The sequence below is a fragment of the Bombyx mori genome, chromosome 4 (assembly GCF_030269925.1).
Source record: "Bombyx mori chromosome 4, ASM3026992v2".
Lineage (NCBI taxonomy): Eukaryota > Metazoa > Arthropoda > Insecta > Lepidoptera > Bombycidae > Bombyx > Bombyx mori.
This window is the reverse complement of record NC_085110.1, coordinates 6,008,229-6,027,290: the sequence shown is the minus strand read 5'-3', so window position 1 is coordinate 6,027,290 and position 19,062 is coordinate 6,008,229. Positions and strand designations below refer to the sequence as shown.

The following is a 19,062-nucleotide window of genomic DNA, read 5'->3' as shown; positions in this document are numbered from 1 at the left end:
GACAGCATGTCATTGATATACAGGATGAAAAGCGTGGGGGAGAGCACCGAACCTTGTGGAACGCCAGCGTTAATGGTCATGGTATCAGAACAGTCACCGTCTACAACGACCGTGATGCTCCGCCCATCCAAAAAGCTAGCGATCCACTTGCAGAGACCCTCGGGGATTCCGTAAGATGGTAGCTTCGACAGAAGTGCCCTATGCCAGACCCTGTCGAAGGCCTTCGCGATATCAAGGCTCACAGCAAGAGCCTCGCCCTTGCTTTCCAAGACTTCAGCCCACCTGTGAGTAAGGTACACAAGAAGATCGCCAGCTGAGCGACCGTGACGGAAGCCATACTGTCGGTCACTGATCAGCTGGCGATCCTCAAGATACTTCAGGAGTTGTATATTAATTATTCGCTCCATCACCTTGGAAAGCAAGGAAGTTATCGCGATAGGCCTATAGCTCGATGGATCCGACCGGTCACCCTTCTTGGGGATAGGGTGGACGTGGGCGGTCTTCCATGAAGACGGAACCCTGTTAGCGCAATAAGAAAGACGATACAAACGCGTTAGCGCAGGCGTCAGCTCACCTTTTCAGAACCACTGCAGGGATGCCGTCCGGCCCACTCGACTTATGGACGTCCAGGAGTCGGAGCTCCCGCCTGACTGCACACTGTGCGAAGCAAATCTCCGGCAGGGAGCTATCACACCGGGGGATGTTCGGTGGTGTGACACCCCCGTCGTCCACAGTCGAGTTCGAGGCGAAGAGTTTGACCAGAAGGTCAGCCTTTCCTCTGAGATGTTAGGATCCCGACGTCTTGCTTGAGGTGTGCAGCATCCCTGCTGGCATTGTTATACCAGGGTCTGCTGCGACCCCCAACGGGCACTTCAGAGGAGGGAATAAACAATTCCATCTCCTGGAGCACCACGTCTTTAAGACGGTCCGCACAGACGTCAGGATCAGCAGAGGAAAAGCAGAACCGCCCCCATGGGTAGGATGCGTAAAATTCACGCAATCCATCCCAATCTGCTGACATATACTGCCAAACTCTTCGATACCCGGTCGTCGTTCGACGACTAGGACGAGAGAGTGGTGTGGCAGCACGGATAAGGCAGTGATCAGACGATCCAAGCGGAGCGTCGACCACCACACTGTATCCGGCTGGATCGGTGGTCAGCAGAAGGTCCAACAGAGAAGGCTCGTGCCCCTCAATATCTGGGACACGGGTGGGCTGTGTCACCAGCTGGGAGAGGCCGTAGGCCAGGGCGAAATCGTAGGCAGCCCGACCCGGGAGGTCAGTGGTTCTGGACCCCAACCACTCTTGGTGGTGAGCGTTAAAGTCTCCAAGAACCACTACCTCCGCAGATGGGTACTGCTCAAGCACGCGGTTAGTCCCCTCTTGCACATGCTCTATCAGAGCTGAACCTGCATCACTGTTGTGGGACCTGTATAGGCACGCGTAGACTCGGGTACAACCCCCGTGATCTACGCGTAGCCACAAGAGGGACAGGTCCCGTTGTATTTTCATGAACAATTCGAAATTCGAATTCAATAAACTTTTTTGTGGCCAGCATTCTAAAAGAAAAATTTTTACTGTGTGACAATACTTATGACCCGACTAGTTATATAGGCATTTATTCATTTAAAAAAAAGGCGAGAACTTAATTGCGCATCTAATATTAATCTGCTTATCTTTGTAACTGGAATAGCAAAAGTGTGTTTAAATGTTGCACCACACCTCAGGAACAGTCGCGGTATTACTGGTAACTAACTATTAATAACTATAATCGACGTGACTGAGGTCTCATCTCATATTTGCATCGGTAAGTGCTGGAAATTAGAACATCAGCCTTACTATCGCATGCTTAGCCTTGCCTTTATTGCTCTTGATACGTCTGTTTGATCATAACGTAACGAATTAATTTGTGAATGGTATCCGTCTCATTTGATGGAATTTTTGTTTGTATATATACAGTCGATTTTTTTTGTATTTTTTTTATTGCTTAGATGGTTGGACGAGCTCACAGCCCACCTGGTGTTAAGTGGTTACTGGAGCCCATAGACATCTACAACGTAAATGCGCCACCAACCTTGAGATATAAGTTCTAAGGTCTCAGTATAGTTACAACGGCTGCCCCACCCTTTAGACCGAAACGCATTACTGCTTCACGGCAGAAATAGGTAGGTCGGTGGTAGCTACCCGCGCGGACTCACAAGAGGTCCTACCACCAGTTAATAGATTTGCTTTAGTTTAGTTAGTTTTAATTCGTTTTGCAAGGAATAAGTTAATTAGCGTTAAGATTCTTTAAAGATAATAATGTGCTTTATTCAATCAATATCAGATTAAAACATATTTCACTAGAAAATATGGTTAGCAAATCCTCAATGTGTTTAATATCACACAAACAGCTATTTCTGTTTAAAACGAATATGACTCAAAGATGACGCAACGCGATATTGTTTTTGCTAATTATGGGTAAACAAAAACGGCTTTAGAAAGAAAACTACGAGCACTAAGCTTCAGGATCTAATTGACAAGACACGAAGTAAGCAACGGGACGCGACTCGATGCTGTAATGATTAGCACGACCTTAGCCTGCTTGTCGTATCAAATTTAGGTGCATCATAACGTTATTTGTATTCGAATGCTATTTAAGACGCGAGTTTAAGTTGTTGTGGTTACGCAGTCAAGGTCGGCTTGGATTTTCAGCGTCGTAAAGAAATATTTTAAAATGTTTTCTTCGTTTTTCGCGATCCAAGACATGACTAAATTAATGCTGCATTTGTTTTTTGATTGTCATTATATTATTTTTGCCGTTTCGAATACCTTACAGTTTTCGTGTTGGCGGACGGTAAGGGAACCATTCACCATCAGGCATGCATGCATGTTAAGTATTCAAAACGTCTAAGATAATAATAATAATGAGACTAAAAAACGCGAGTTGAACCGTAAAATTGGTTTTAATTAAGTACTTTAAAGTTATGTCGTTAATGTTGATCTAAGATAATAATAATAATGAGATTAAAAAACGCGAATTGAACCGTAAAATTGGTTTTAATTAAGTACTTTAAAGTTATGTCGTTAATTTTGATCTAAGATAATAATAATAATGAGACTAAAAAACGCGAATTGACCCGTAAAATTGGTTTTAATTAAGTACTTTAAAGTTATGTCGTTAACTGAACAGTGAACAACTGATAAAGGAAAACAACAACCTAATTACCTACCATCCGAGCAGAGTGCATTCCTATTTTATGTGGAACCGCTGCTTTCAACCAGTGTGTTTCAAAGCACATTATTATCGAACACGATCGCTATCTAGGTGAGTGGTCTCCCAGAGAATATATATGTCCTTGTTCAAGTGGTAGATCGTAGACTTTTTTTATTGCCTTTGTAGGCAAACGAGCATGCGGCCCACCTGATGATAAGTGGTGACCGTCGCTCATGGACGTCAGCAATGCCAGGGGCAGAGCCAAGCCGCTGCTTCGTGCGAAAATTTGGCGAACATTAATATCAATTAATTACCATATCTCTGACAATGTAATACAGCAACATGACAACAAATGCTACAAGAAATGTATGTAAAAAGGAACATAAAGTACATTTTAGTTAAATGTAGGCGGTATACATTTTCTGCATAAGTACTTCCAAGTAATTGCAATGAACATTTCTCAATCAGCAGTCAGCTAACGTCCTCTTTAATGTCAAAAGGCAACGTTTAACAATGCCTAAAAGAACGCCGAGCTTGTCGTAGTCGTATGCACGTGATTAATTAGGTGTCGATATGCAGTGATATAATGCCGTCTGGGCCTAATGATTTTACCGCATTTATCAAATAAACTATCTGATTATTTGAGTAAAATCTTGATTTTAACGTCCGTAAAACGATTAAAAGTCGCTACGTGGCAGTTCTCACTTGTAGGCAGCGGCTTGGCCCCTAACATTGCTGACGTCCATGAGCGTCGGGGCCGTATGCTCGTCTGCCTAAAAAGGCAATAAATAAAAAAAGTAGCTTTGACATGAATACTAATTAGATGCAATTGTTGAACATTAGGTAAATTTTTGGGTAAATGGTACATAAGTAGGTGAGTTGAGGTAGGAGGTTTTTCTGATGCCAAACGATCGCCGATATCCAGATATCATAATTAGAATACCGTTGTTAGGACATTGGGATGAAATTTCAGTTTATTCGGCAAGAAAGAACTATTCAAACCGAGTGGGGTATATGAAAAATAGCAGAAATAGACTGGGTTATAATTTCCTTTGATCGATTTCGGTAAAATAATTTTATAAGTCACTTTGTAAAATACTCGATTTAATTAATTTCTTCGGGTCTAGTCTGGAAAACTACCCTATAGATATTTACACAAATTTAACACTTAATTTATTTATATTGCATTCCGTTATAGAATTTAAATTGTATTGTTAACTTCTAGGTATATTGTCTTTTTGGAATTCACAACTCGGATTTCAAGTTGCATTCAAATGCTTAGTTGCATACGTGCCAACATTGTAAGCAAATAGAGGCACGTGGTTACCGTGCCCCATTTGTGAAAATATAAATCATTGTGGCTTCGTTTTTACTACTGGATTTTTTGCGATGCAATTGAACGGGTTTTATAGTATTTTTATACCTTTTTTATTGCTTAGATGAGTGGACGAGCTCACAGCCCACCTGGTATTAAGTGGTTACTGGAGCCCGTGGACATCTACAACGTAAATGCGGCACCCACCTTGAGATATAAGTTCTAAGGTTTCAGTATAGTTACAACGGCTACCTGACCCTTCAAACCGAAACGCATTACGGCTTCACGGCAGAAATAGGCGGGGCGGTGGTACCTGCTCGTTCGGACTCACAAGAGGTCCTACCACTTAGGACACCTAGAGGATCTTTAGTTTTTTATTACTATTCACGGGCTACCGCGCCTCTATGTCCCGACTGCTATTAAGTGGCATCACAACATGAAAAACAATTCTCAGTTGTATGGTGATAACGACTGTCTTACTATTTACAACATATAAGTGCCACTCGGTAACTAAACTTGACTTCCACGAACACATCTAACGACGATATTTGCCAAGTTATCAATATTAGACCATAATGACTGATACCTCAAGTTTTAAATTCAAGTTTTTCAATTCAATTTGCTATGATAACAAACGTTCGCTATTAAATATTAAACAAAAAAATGAATAAAAAGTTCGATTGACAAACCAAAGAGAAATCGGTACTTAAATCAAGCCAGGTTTTTGAAAAAAAGAAATAAGATGAAAGTAAAACTCGCCAAAAATAAGACAACACAATAAAAACAAGAGAAAAACATAAAATAAATAAAAATGGTAATTAACTGCTTTATTTTTTTTCTGTTTATATATTGATACTTACCACAAAAGTAGATCAGACAGCAACCTTACATAATTCCATTAAATCACTACTTATAATATTATATAATGATGTAGGTACTTAAAGAGTAATAGCATCTATATGTACTTGATATGTCTTCAAATAGGATTCTTCATTGTTTCGAGGAAATACTGCATTTTTTAAGATAAAACAATGTCTTTCCCACGATGAGTTATTTTTCAAACATCCACAATAGGTCACATTTAGCAATTGTTCGCTGTATATGCGGGTTAATAGGTAAATTATACGTGTTGTCGAACAAAAACTACACACTATTTAGGTTTTCATCTTCTTTACGACCAAAGAATTAAACAATCCCATTATATATATTAAAAAAAAAAACAAAAAAAACTTGAATTGAACGAAACTTTTACGGCTTACTGTTTGTTATCTTTATTATTGTCGATAATATTATTTCCAATGTTTCGGATACCTTAATATTTTCGTGATCACGGAAGAAAACTGTAAAACCAATAAACGCGAAATAAAACCGTACAAGTACTTATTTATTTATTTTAGAATCGCAAAAACCGGAGAAACAAAAAGACACACAAAAGCACACGTAAAACTTTCGACCCAAAATCGTTTACCTGTGAAACGTAGTGTATTTACGTGTACACGAAACAATAAAAAACCTCCGTTATTTAAATTGATGGCCACTTAGTAACTAATGACATGTCATGCGATCGAGATATCGGCAAGGATCACGGCCGTTTGCATTTTAACACAATCATGTGATTGAGAGACTCGTGGTCATTGCTTTTTCGCCTTCAACATTTCGTTGTTACGAAATAGATGTGTTTGTGAAGCCTCTGTATAAGCATACAGTATATTTATTAAATTTACTTGCGAGATTTTTTAACTGCATCCTAACATAATATGTAACTTAAAAATTAACATACTTCTGTTTTTATTTTTCTAGGTAAGTACAATGTCATTAACTCAGTTGACCAGTTCTATTACTCAGTATGGCATCCTGAAAGTCATACATAAGATTAATTTTCCAATAACAACCTTACAATAAATGTATAAAAGACGTCTGTATTGCTTTATCATTCTAAGAACACTAGTGTAGGTACTTCGGACAATATTATGGGAATGCCTAAATAACAGTTCGCTTACCATAATGACTTAGCATGCTTGGTTTTCGTTTTTAGATACCACTTATCCTAAATTAAAGATTCCATAGTTAATTCTAAGCGTTATGAATACTAAATTTTTAAAATCAATATTTCTGAATTTATAGTAATAAATAGATTTAAAAACACGTTATGTAAAGAATAAAATGAAATGATACGATTGTGTAATAAATAGATATATAAAATACGAAGGTTTCGCCGCGTTCACAAAAATAACATTATTTAGAAAATGAAAATTAACTAATGTGATTTTTGTAAAATTCAAAACCACAAAGTTATTGTTTACTTAGTTGACGTAACTGAGTTCTATACGAATTTATTCATTAAGTTTTATAATAAATATAACTTAACCTAAATAAAGTTGTTGTACCACAAAAAAAGCGAATTACAGAAAATATTCTAAAACTAAAACTATATAAAATTAAGTCCGTTTATTTTTGATGAAGTTTGCGCGTCTTGTGGAATAGTGAATTTCCAGATTTTAATTTAACTGAACGGGGCTTCACAGATTTAAAAAAATCATAATTCGGATTGTGTAGGAGTGACGTTTACCTACACGTTTCGCTTTTGGAAGATTCTCCTCCTAAGTTGAAAAAATCGTCACTAATTTATGTACATAAAGCCCATAATGACGCCTTACTATCTAAGTTAATGTCGTACTCAATATAGGTAATAAAACCATGGGAAAATGTAAACAGTAAATTTATTACTGAAATAATACATAAGTACGAAGTGTCAAAGATTGGTGTTACATGATTAGGTGCCTTTCGTAATTATACAACCTGAGACTTTTGTCTCAAGCTACAAGAATATGTTTGTAATTTTCGAGATATTTCCGGCTTTAGAGTAAGTAATGAGGAATTTAGAGGAATGAATATCAAATGTGGGTTACAACTTAACGTATTTTCTGTTCTATCCCTATATAACGGGTTGCAGTTTTCATTATCCTGCTTTATTATGGGCTTGCAGCACTATGGTATGCAGAGATGTAAGAGATATTAAAAAAAAAATAATATATATATATATATATTGTTTTTAACTTCGCGCTTCTCCACAGGCCCGATAAGCGGGTGCGGAACTAATTCAAATATTGAATAGACTGCTCTTACTGGTGGTAGTGTGAGTGTGAGTTGTGAGTCCGCGCGGGTAGGTACCACCACCCCGTCTATTTCTGCCGTGAAGCAGTAATGCGTTTCGGTTTGAAGGGTGGGGCAGCCGTTGTTACCATACTTGAGACCTTAGAAATTATATCTCAAGGTGGGTGGCGCATTTACGTCGTAGATGTACATGGGCTCCAGTAACCATTTAACAACAGAATTTCGTAACTACCAATGATGGTGAATTCAGAATATCTTCTCGAGGCAGATAGGCAGGCAAAAAAGCAGTCGAGTTTGAACATTGACGTTTAATTTTGCAAACGATAACCGCTCTTTACTACCGAGAAGTACAATAATATCAGTAGATACAAGTATTACTATGATGTGCCTTAAGCGAACCGGAGATCCGCTCAGTTTGAAATTTCAACACCGCTACAAACAACAATGATCTCTAACATTATCAATGCCAGTACCGACAGGAATGCAGTTTGTTACTAAGCGTTTTATGCGAACATTATAACGGATAATACACATGTCAAATTTAATAATGTTCAACAAATAAAATTGCCCATGAACTTTTATGGGTGTTGTGTAATTGTGTAAGTGCCAGCTAATTTTATAAGAAACTTATATTTTGTTCGTTAACATCACGCATGATATTAAAACCTAAACCATCCCATCAACTGTTAAGTAATCTAAAAAATGTAAAATATGACTACGAAAAAAAAATACGCAGAACTGAATTCTATAGTAAAATCTTACGAATTATATACCTAATGGGGTTGCAGAAGTTCATTATACTCTCAGGCTTAATACGAAGTCGTCCTGGACTAAAGGATGAGAAGTCCAAAATACTTGTATCGAGCGATCAAGTCAGTGTTCAAATGCGACAAGCAGATAACAATATTTCTGCTAGAAATGCATAATAAATGAATGACTTCCACGACGGAGGAGCTGATATCGTGACATGCAGATAAATGGTGGCAGGACGTCTTGTTAGTCCGCACGTCTAGGTACGACCACCCAGCTTATTTCTGTCGTGAAGCAGTAATGCGTTTCGGTTCGAAGGGTCGGGCAGCCGTTGTAACTATACTGAGACCTTAGAACTCATCTCTCAAGATAGGTGGCGGCATTTACTTTGTAGATGTCTATGGGCTCCGGTATCCACTTAACATCAGGAGGGCCACGAGCTCGTCGCTGTCTATGCATTAAAAAAAAGCATTTCTCTCCACCAAACTTCCTCCACTAGACGTCGAACCGACACTCATCGGCACTACGACCACAAATCCTCTCGGTTGATGAACTATCTATAGTTCGCCTAAATAGCGTCGCCAACTGACACTCTAGGAATGCTCCACTGAGTTAGAAGCAGCGTGAGTCGGAGAGTGGGACAATGCTTCATCCGGTTTCTCTTTAGCAGCTTACATGAGTCCACCTTTGTTGTTTTTTTTTTTTGGTCTGTTCCGTCGGACCCTAAACCAGCATATGGAAGGAACTTTTCGTAGTATTTGTACTTTGGTTGGATTGTAGCATGCCGCCGGCGTGTAAGTTAAATCAAGCTACGACTTTGATACATATTAATAGAATATTTCCATAATATAATGTATACAAAAATAGTAAAATTTTCCATAGAATTTATTTAAATGCTTTAAGATTCAAAAATACTTAGTAATATTAAAGTATCTGAACTCCCTTGAACTTACAGTCTCTTCCTCGATGTTGTAAAGGTTAAAAACCTCCGGTTACATTAACAATTTAAAAAGCAATTCGCTTTTTTTTTTTTTTTTTTTTTTTTTTTTTTTTTTTTTTTTTTTTTTTTTTTTTTTTTTTTTTTTTTGGTCAGGAGGAAATCGCCGGACTTCCGCCCTCCACTGGGGATAGAGGGCGGAGCATGTCAGAGTCGAACTGACTAAAACCTCCTGTCGCTCAACAACCAACGTCCAAACCTCGCATGAGACAGAACTCATGAAGAGGCAAAGGGGGGAAAGTGAAGCGTTTAGTGCGGAGCACATCTCTCCCATCACCCTCCCCCTCGGGACGCCGAACTGGCGGTCGTCGGCGCCACGACCACCAGCCCTCTCGGTCGGCAGGCTATCCGAAGCCCGCCTAGATGGCGCCGGTTAGAGTGACCTATCCTACGGAATACCCCGCTGGACCAGAACCAGCGTGGGTCGAGGATAGCCGGCCTTCCATCCCCCGGATGCTCTTGCGTAAAACGCGTGCAGAGCAGCTTGCACGTCGTCTTCTTAGGCCCCCCTCGCCGGTCCCCAGACCGACATGTGAGGGGGGACCCGAAACACTTAGAGGGCCAGGGCTTGGGCGAGATCCGCCTCCCTGGCCCCCGCTCGACGGCGGCGGGATTGTGCGTCTCTCACGCGCCCCGCCGCCTCCTTCTGCGAGATGGTGCACTCGCAGAAGTCGAGCATCGCCTTCCACGACTCGTCGTCGCCGAGCATCGATGCCACAACACTCGGCAACGACAAGTCGTTTCCTACTTTTGCGACGAGGACACGGCGCCACCCCTCCCATGCGGGGCAGGCGACGAGCGTATGCTCTGCCGTGTCCAAGTCGCAATCACAATGGTGGCACTCTGCCGTCGGCTCGGCTCTGATCCGGTGCAGGAACTCACCGAAGCAACCATGCCCAGTGAGCACCTGCGTGAGCCGGAAAGTGAGGCGTCCTCTGTCACGATTCACCCAATCCACAAGGACCGGGCGAATCGCCTCGACGGTCCTACGACCGGCCGAAGGATCAGCCAGCCGCCTGGACCATGACTCCAGCACGGACCGCCGAGATTGGGCCCTCCGCGCTCTGACCACACTGTGGCTGGGACGCGCCACGCCCCGGGCGCGAAGGTCAGCCCGCCACTGATAGTCAGCAGCGAGCGCCTCCGCTTCCAGAGCCCAAGGCGGCGTCCCAGCCACTACACACGCCGCCTCAAAGGAGATGGTGCGATAACCACGGATGACCCTGACCGCGATGGTGCGTTGCGGCCGTTGCAGCAGCTCCGCCACCCCCGCGGCCAGGGACTGGCCCCACACAGGCGCCCCGTATAGGGCCATTGATCGCACCACCCCCGTATAGAGACGGCGCGTCACCTGGTCAGGCCCCCCGACGTTGGGCAGAAGCCGGCTTAACGCGCCGGCCACCCCCAACAAACGAGGGACCAGGTGCTGAAAATGAGCACGGAAGGTCCAACGACTGTCCAGAATGAGGCCGAGGTACTTCAACTGCACCCCGACCCCAATCCGGACGCCTCCAACCACGATATGGGCATCGACAGGTGGCACTCTCCGGGGCCTGTGGAACCACATGGCCTCGGATTTACTGAGTGCCACGTCGAGGCCCAATCTCCTGATTTTGCCGACGACATGCGCCACCCCAGCGGTAGCAAGACGGGCAGACTCAGCAAAACTCCCCCCCCGGGCCACGACCAACGTGTCGTCTGCGTAACAGATTACGCTTAGGCCCGGGAGGAGGGCACCCCTCAGTACCCAGTCATACCCGATATTCCACAAAAGGGGGCCGAGCACCGACCCCTGTGGAACACCGCGCACGACCGGGAAAAGCAATTCGCTTAACATCAGATTACATATTTTCGATAACTATTAATAATTAAGTGCTTTTAATTCAATACAGCTACTGCGAAGTCCAGCAATTAAAAATTTATTAATATATTTTTGATAATTATTGTTAAAAAGAACATGGATTTAGACTTTAGAATGGTATTATATTTTGTGTAGGTACATTATTTAAACTACTTTTACAGTGTCATCACTTTAATCATTGGTGACCACGAAAACTGTGTACTATTCGAAACTATAATTAAAACAATAGAATCCGTGGACTCGTGAAAACCGAAGAAAGTTCTGTGTGTGAAATATCGAGTTTGTAAAATGATTGAATGAATAAAAATAATCCAACATTATAATAATTTAACGACACATTACATAGACTGATTCAATATTTGTTAAACTTTAAATATTTCAATTTGGGATAGCTAATGAATTTATATTGGTTTTTTATTAATGCTAATGGACGTTCGAGCCCACAGACCAGCCGAAGTCACCGGGGCCAATACATGCCGCAACGTGAATGAGGTCACTTACCTTGAGACAGGTCAAAGTCTTAGTTGCATCGAAATAACGGTTATCCCGTCAGACAAGAACTCATAATTGCGATTCACGGTAGATTAAAAGGTACCAGTGTGGGCTGACAACACACGCCGCACCTGGGGCACTCAATCCAATACACAACAACAAAAATTATACGAATGTACAGGGTTGACATTAGCTAATGTCATACTACATATATGTTCTGAATTCATTAAATTCCTATTCCAAAACTTCCTAGATCTGCTGTCCTAATTTTCATGACAAAAGTCTTCGAGAAACTTCAACTAGATGTAAGTGAATAAAAAAAATGTAAAGGTAATTTCTTAGTAATTCTTAGTAACTCATTTTCACGCGAATATGAATTTAAATATTTATTTTTTTATTCTTACAACTAATATTGTTGAAAAACAACTAAAGAATTCATACAAAGATATAGATGAGGAAAGAGGTATAAATTTGAAGATCCACTATTCTGTGGTTTACTCACAATTAATTCATACGAATTCTTGATCCGGTAGTCTTTTTATAAAACTTTTTTTAGCTTGGCAGTATGTATGTTTCTATATAATGGAATATTTGAATGTCATTTACACGGATTTCAAGAGGTCCGTTTAACTTAAAATTTCGCACATGTATTCGTAGCACCCATGACAATACCACCATATTACTTCGCTCTAATATCCTGACCAGTATCAATAAGTACAACTGAAAAAAGGTGAAGCTAATCGTTAGTTGTTTTTTTTTAACTACCTATAATACTTTTCCTTTGACTTCAACCAGTTACTTGAAATGTGTATTAATGATATCTATCTATATACTTAATTTTGCTATTTTGCTCTTGAATTATTTGTGGAAGTCCAGAGAAGGTTTAAAAGGTAGATAAATATGAAAATGCTCCGAATTCAATAAAAATAACAATTTTGTTTTCCCTTTGATGTGTCCCCCGTCGGACGAATTCCTTTTGTTTGTTTTATGTTTATATTATACAATAGTTTAGGTCTTTTATTTATCGATTAAGGCATTACGAAGTCTGCCGGGTCAGCTAGTTATAAATATATTATCACTAGGATCATTTTTAAGAATCTTATAATTTTACAAGTTTGCACGAAATAAAGTTGTAGAGGACGCGAGGACGGTTTGCGGTTTTAGAGAACTCTGTTATTTTATAATCTGATGTTTAAACACACCGTTTTTTTTTTAATGGAAAATATACAAGGTCAATAGTTAGAAACTGTTAACATTAATAAAATACAGTATCAATTAGTCATCCTAAATATATGCTTGCTCTGTTTATTTTGAATATACATACCTATAAGTAGTAAAAATCACGATTTAGAAAATTTTACGATTTTAAAGTCATATTTGCCCGTCTATGAAATATCTGAATTTAGTAGAATAATTTACAGCCTGCCCTTTAAGTTTATAGGCTGGCTAGCTCGCGGCTCATCTGGTATTGAAGAGTCACTGGCACCCATAGACATCTATCTTAAGGAAGAAAAGCGTTGGAGTGGTTTCTCTTATGAGGTAAACGACATCACTTCCCGAAGGAAGACCATGATGAGGACGACGGATCAAAAATAGATCGAAGTCTTATTTAATTGTGGACAATAAATAAATGTGGGTATATCCGTGGGTGTAGTAAAAGGCGACTATGGAGATTTAAACGCAGAATGGACGATGAACGATGCTCTCTGAGTATTATGCTGAGAAAATCTGCTGCTGCTAAAATCTCAAATACCTTCCTGAAATCTAAATGAACAGTTAATGTATTGAAATCTGTTAAATTTAGTTCATGAAAAATAAAATAAATATGACGATATAAAATATGTTATTTGAAAAAAAACTTTTCCTTCCAACATCTACCTATTATTCTAGCACTACGACTAAGGTGCCAATTAGAAAAAAAAAGCATAATCGAGCAGCAGGTCTGTTTAAAAAAACAGCTCGGCAAACCGTATATACAAACATTCATTAACAGCAACGGTTAAACAAAAACAATTGTTAATCATTAATAAGCTCTTATTAAGGGTTACTCCTGTCACATGACATGTAGGATGCGGAGGCCACATCTTCACGGCCAGCAGTGCTCCTCAGCGTCGTCCCACCATGTGCACATCCCCGCTACGATCACTATATAAGACACCGCACAAACCTGCCGCGCGCTATTACAACTGTGTCTCAGTGTATTTTTCCCGCCGTGTTTATTTATTTAAAAACATCATTTAAGGTAAGCGAACTTGAAATTTCATCAGGGATAAAACGGGATAATAATTACAAAAAAATAACAGTAATTCCGGCTGAAAAATAACGTCTTGACGTCAGTCACAGAAAATTCTAGAATTAATGTGATTTCGATATTATAAACAAATCTTCGTGATTCGTTGATAGAAACCTAACGTATGACTAGCCCAATTTTAATCTAAAAAAAAGCGGTTCGAAGTATTTTTATTATGTATTCTATTAACAGGGAACTATTACAAAATTGAAACAATATACACGTATAGTATCAATTTGATTAAAAACACACATCATAAAATTAATTACAACTTGTAAAAAAATTTAAAGTTAAATCACTACTACATCTTTAATTTGAAGGTACAGGATTTGGTTTATACGCTTTAGGAGTCCGTTGCGAATTGGCGTCCGTGTGCTGAATCTGTGTCAAACAATTGCAACACTCGTTTCTGAGCTTGATGATAGCCCTTTTCTATGAAGCTTTCGACATTATACTGACTAAAACTATTTTAATATTTTAATCAATTAATTTTAATCGATTCAATAAATTTACTGTTAAATTAATACAAGTTTCGGTGATTCATTTCGATTCGGCTATTCGATACCAATCCACGATTTTGGAGAATCGTTAAGATGTTTCTCTGCGAATCCTTTGCATGTTCATTTTTTTCTTTTAAACAATATAAGTCCGCGATAGATTTATAACAATGATTTAAATAATAAAATCGAGATTACAAAATCTTAACTACTTAATGAAGGTCGACCGGCTGAAAGATGTAAACTTTCAAATATCTCTGTATGACAAATAAATTTGAGTTTAGTAATAGCATATCGGTCGATGTCAGTGGAACCAGTTTGATTTAAGATGCCCCCGGCACGACGTCACCCGCATTATTTCCCGCATCCACATTATTTCAAACGAAAAGTGACGGTAGCTATTTAACACGACAACGTTTAAAATATTTCCATTTCCAAATCTCAACAATATTTATACACATTAGATAGAGATGAACGGTATTTTATTTATCCGTTTATGCACGGCAATCTTGCGTATTTTGTGTTTATCATATTTTGACTTAGCTCATCGCAGTTTTGATAACTATTTGCAGAATAATTTATTAAATTTTTTAAACATCAAGAATAGTTTACGACCTGCTGGGGTTCGATTGTTTTGGTATAACTTATTCCCCAATATATTAGAAACGTAAAAAGTATTATCGCATCACTTAGAATGAATGCGTACCACAAAAATCTGATCATTTGTTCACGCTTATCTTATTCAGACTTATTGAAACCGTAAATAAAATATATAATATGACCTTAAACAGTGTAATAGTGCACGTGAAACATAAAAATATATTTAAACTAAAGACCGCAGCTGATATTTTGATATCAATCCAGTAAATATGTGACCAGCATCAAACACGATCGGCAACTAGGGCAATCTGAACATTTCCTGAAAATTTTATAAAGATTTATACACGTGTCTACTGTCTTTTATACAAAAACAAAAATATATATACACAAAAATATATATACGCGAAAGAATAAGATAATAATCTCATGGTAAATTTATCATGCGTTACTTCATATTAAATGCTTACTTCTAGGAACTATGTAATATTAGGTGAATCTTTGGGTCTAGCTCAAACACACTACGAAGTGCATACCGCCTTAAGACAGTGGAAGTCTCTTTTGTTTTTCAATACGGCCAACCTTTGAGACAGGAATAGACGCTTTGCGGCAGAAACGTTAAAAAACTGATCACAGGGTCGATACATTTAATAGTAACTTCAGGGGAACATATAGAGAAAGATTTATTCGGATTTCGCGTGTCGTAGATATGATTAAAACAAATTTTATATTTTATCTTGCATGTTTAAAACGTGTACAACACAAGATTTGTTTAGATACTATTTTAAAACGGAAAAGTCTAAAGTATAAAGTCTAAAGTATACGGTTAAAATAATTTATTGGCAGCTGCAATGGGGATCGTGTAACCAACTCAATTCAAATCAGACGGCCACATAACTGCTAACGTATAAAGTTTTGTTTAAATTTTATTTAAATGACATCTGAGGAAGTATTTTTGAATTCTAACTTGGGTTTTTAATGCAGTTTAAGTTTTTAATGCACGCGGCGCTCATCTTTTCCACACTATAATTATACTGAAACAAAAGTTGTACTTTTTATATACCCATAAAAATATTAAGATACGATAGGTAGCTGTACAATTCGATGTATCTTTCTTTTTGTTGGTTTGATTTTTTATCTGTAGGTTCGCGCGTTACGCAAAACTTACAAGACTATTTTGACGAAACTTTTTGTGAAATTTTGAAATTTATGAACAATGCGAATCGGATTTATAAAACACATTAAAATAACTTCCAAGTGAAAAAAAGACGAAGTGAACTCCGTTTGTAGTAAAATCATATTATTTTTTACTAAACTGAAATGCAAAAAATGTTCTACTGATGTAAAGTTTGGTTATGGGCATATCAGAGTTGAAGAATACAATGATTAATCTATACGAAAATGTACTTAACTTATATGCTAAATGGTTCTACAATATTTGTCACCAAACTGAAGTGTGACAGTCTTTGCACTATTTAACTGAGACTTAGATCTTAGTCTCTAGGTGGGTGACAGCATTCATCTTTTACCTATTTGTAAGTAGGGTAGGCAAGCTCACAGGCTCGACCTGAGAGAATTTGCTAACACTAGCAGCCCTAGTAAGAGCAGTGCTTCGCACAATCTACCACCGGAATTAGTACCCACTGAGAAGATACGACGTGAAACTCAGTGGGCTGTGTCTATGGGTTAGTTCGCTTGTAAAATTCTTTTTCGTAATCGACGAGTTCGACGAAGACGGTGTCCGGTGCTTGAGGGGCTTAAAAGCACCGAAAGTAGACCCGGAATCGGACAAGACATGTTTGAAAGCGAGGGTAGCTTTGTGTTTCCCCGTCGCCTGGGTCGGGATAAGACAGCATTCACGTTGCGATGTCCGTTTTCTTCGGTAACCACCATCAGGTAGCCCGTGAGCCCATTCGCCTAACTACGTAAAAAAAAGAAGTAGATCAGTTCATGTTACAGCAATATTTCGTCACAACTAAAAAAAAACTGCGAAACTTTGAATGAAAAAATGAGCATATTAACTTCTGTATTACACTAAATTATGCATCTGTGTCACACGCTGTCACATTTATGGAAATGTCATTTGTCATTGTTGAGAGTCAGCTTAGGAATTTTTTCATTAATAAATTCACACACTATATTATGATACCATGTTTTAGATATATTAACTCAATTTGTCTTTCAAATTTGGTCTCAATGATGGTGGATCGAAGGATAGTTATGATTTAAATTTAGCTATGTTAATGCTAAGAGTTTTGTCTCTTTAGCATTTGTAAACTGATTTTTTTCTTCAAATATGAATGACTGTTTCACGATACAAACAGGCAAGATATGGTAATTAAGACATTTCTTACACTCCTTCACTGAGTTGGTGGTGTGGTACTTAGTAGGCAAACCATTCGTGTGATGAACAAGTCTGTTTTGGTTCTTATCTAGGTGCTTAATATTTATATGTGTATATATTCGCTTATAAGTATATATATCTGTTTCCGAAAAAATCGGGTGGCGATCAATTAACCCGACCTCTCTTACATCTGTTCGGGAGTGGGCTACAGAGACCATGAGGAATTAAATAACCTCTAAAATTCTGCAATGGATAGATCTGAGTGCCCACTACTACGCATTTACCCAAGAAAACTCCTTAAATTTACAGTACGATTAAAAGACCAAGTTTGTTGGCCGATCCGACTCCAAGGATCGCAACAGATGGAGAACAATTGTACAAGAGAGATTGATGCAGCGGTGAAGTCATGACCCTCATTAATGAGGAGAACGATGCAAGAAGAATCTGTTCCCATAATATAAAGTGTACATAATTATTATCATTATAATTATTACACCAATAAAATTTTATTTATTACAATTTATATTAAGCGGAAATAGTTAAATTGCATTCCACCAGTTTTACGACTCATTAAGAAATAATTACAATAAAATGTCTCACGGAACATACCGATATCAACCACGTATCGATTCATCCAGTACATTCTTATTATAATTGAGATACTAGCAGTCATTTGGACTAAAAGAGAAATTACAGTGTCTCGTTATATTAAAGGCGGACCTTATTATAAAACTCAGAAATGAACCGGTTTACCACAATTTTGTGATAGAGTTGATATAAAATGAATTCATGGGCATGATTGCTTAAATTAATATTCACATGTGTTTTTGTGACAGCGCAGAAGAGGCCAGTGTGTCGAATGACGCACATTTATGGGTTCCGTGACAAATTCTGTTAATCTTAATAAATTTCGGCAATTAGTAGTGATCGATTCTGCATATAAGCGGCTTATAGTAGTAAAGTAGACATTTACTTAATTTTATCTTTTAATACGATTCCAAATCTCGAAGAAAATTGACTGAGCCATACATACACTGGTGGTAGGACCTCTTGTGAGTCCGCGCGGGTAGGTACCACGACCTTGCCTATTTCTGCCGTGAAGCAGTAATGCGTTTCGGTTTGAAGGGTAGGGGTGAGACCTTAGAACTTGTATCTCAAGGTGGGTGGCTTATTTACGTTGTGGATGTCTATGGGCTCCAGTAATCACTTAGCACCAGGTGGATTGTGAGCTCATCCATCCATCTAAGCAAAAAAAAAAAAAACTCGAGATCACTCCTACTTAATTTTATTTTTTAAGCTACGGAACACTAAAATTTATTCACCGTTTCGTCTCATTGCCGATACACATTTACGGACGATTACTCTTTGTTATAATCCGAATCGGACGTAAGTTTCGCAAGGTTCGGACCGAAGGCGCATCGTCAATTGATGCATTACGCGCCCGCGTCCCGACAAATGTCAGATGGTTGCGCAACGGTTCAAGGCTACAACCGTACGTGGCTTATAAACGAAATTACGCTCAGATATCATGAATATTCAAAGTAGGCATTAGAATTCTTTCAACTTAACAGGAACCAGCGAACCGTCTGCGGATTTGTTTGGTGTACT

General features: G+C 38.9%; 1 protein-coding gene and 1 long non-coding RNA gene across 2 annotated transcripts in view; both read left to right on the top strand.

Moving 5' to 3' along the window:
* Positions 1-13,926: 13,926 nt before the first annotated feature.
* Positions 13,927-19,062, top strand: part of CTL5 (C-type lectin 5) — a gene marked incomplete at its 5' end in the record, with an annotated part of 26,629 nt that continues 21,493 nt past the window's right edge. Inside the window, 1 exon segment of the mRNA NM_001046786.1 lies at positions 13,927-13,968.
* LOC134201847 (uncharacterized) lies at positions 17,204-17,977 on the top strand. The gene is made up of 2 exons (XR_009977107.1): positions 17,204-17,444; positions 17,764-17,977. It is a non-coding gene; the product is annotated as an uncharacterized LOC134201847 (long non-coding RNA).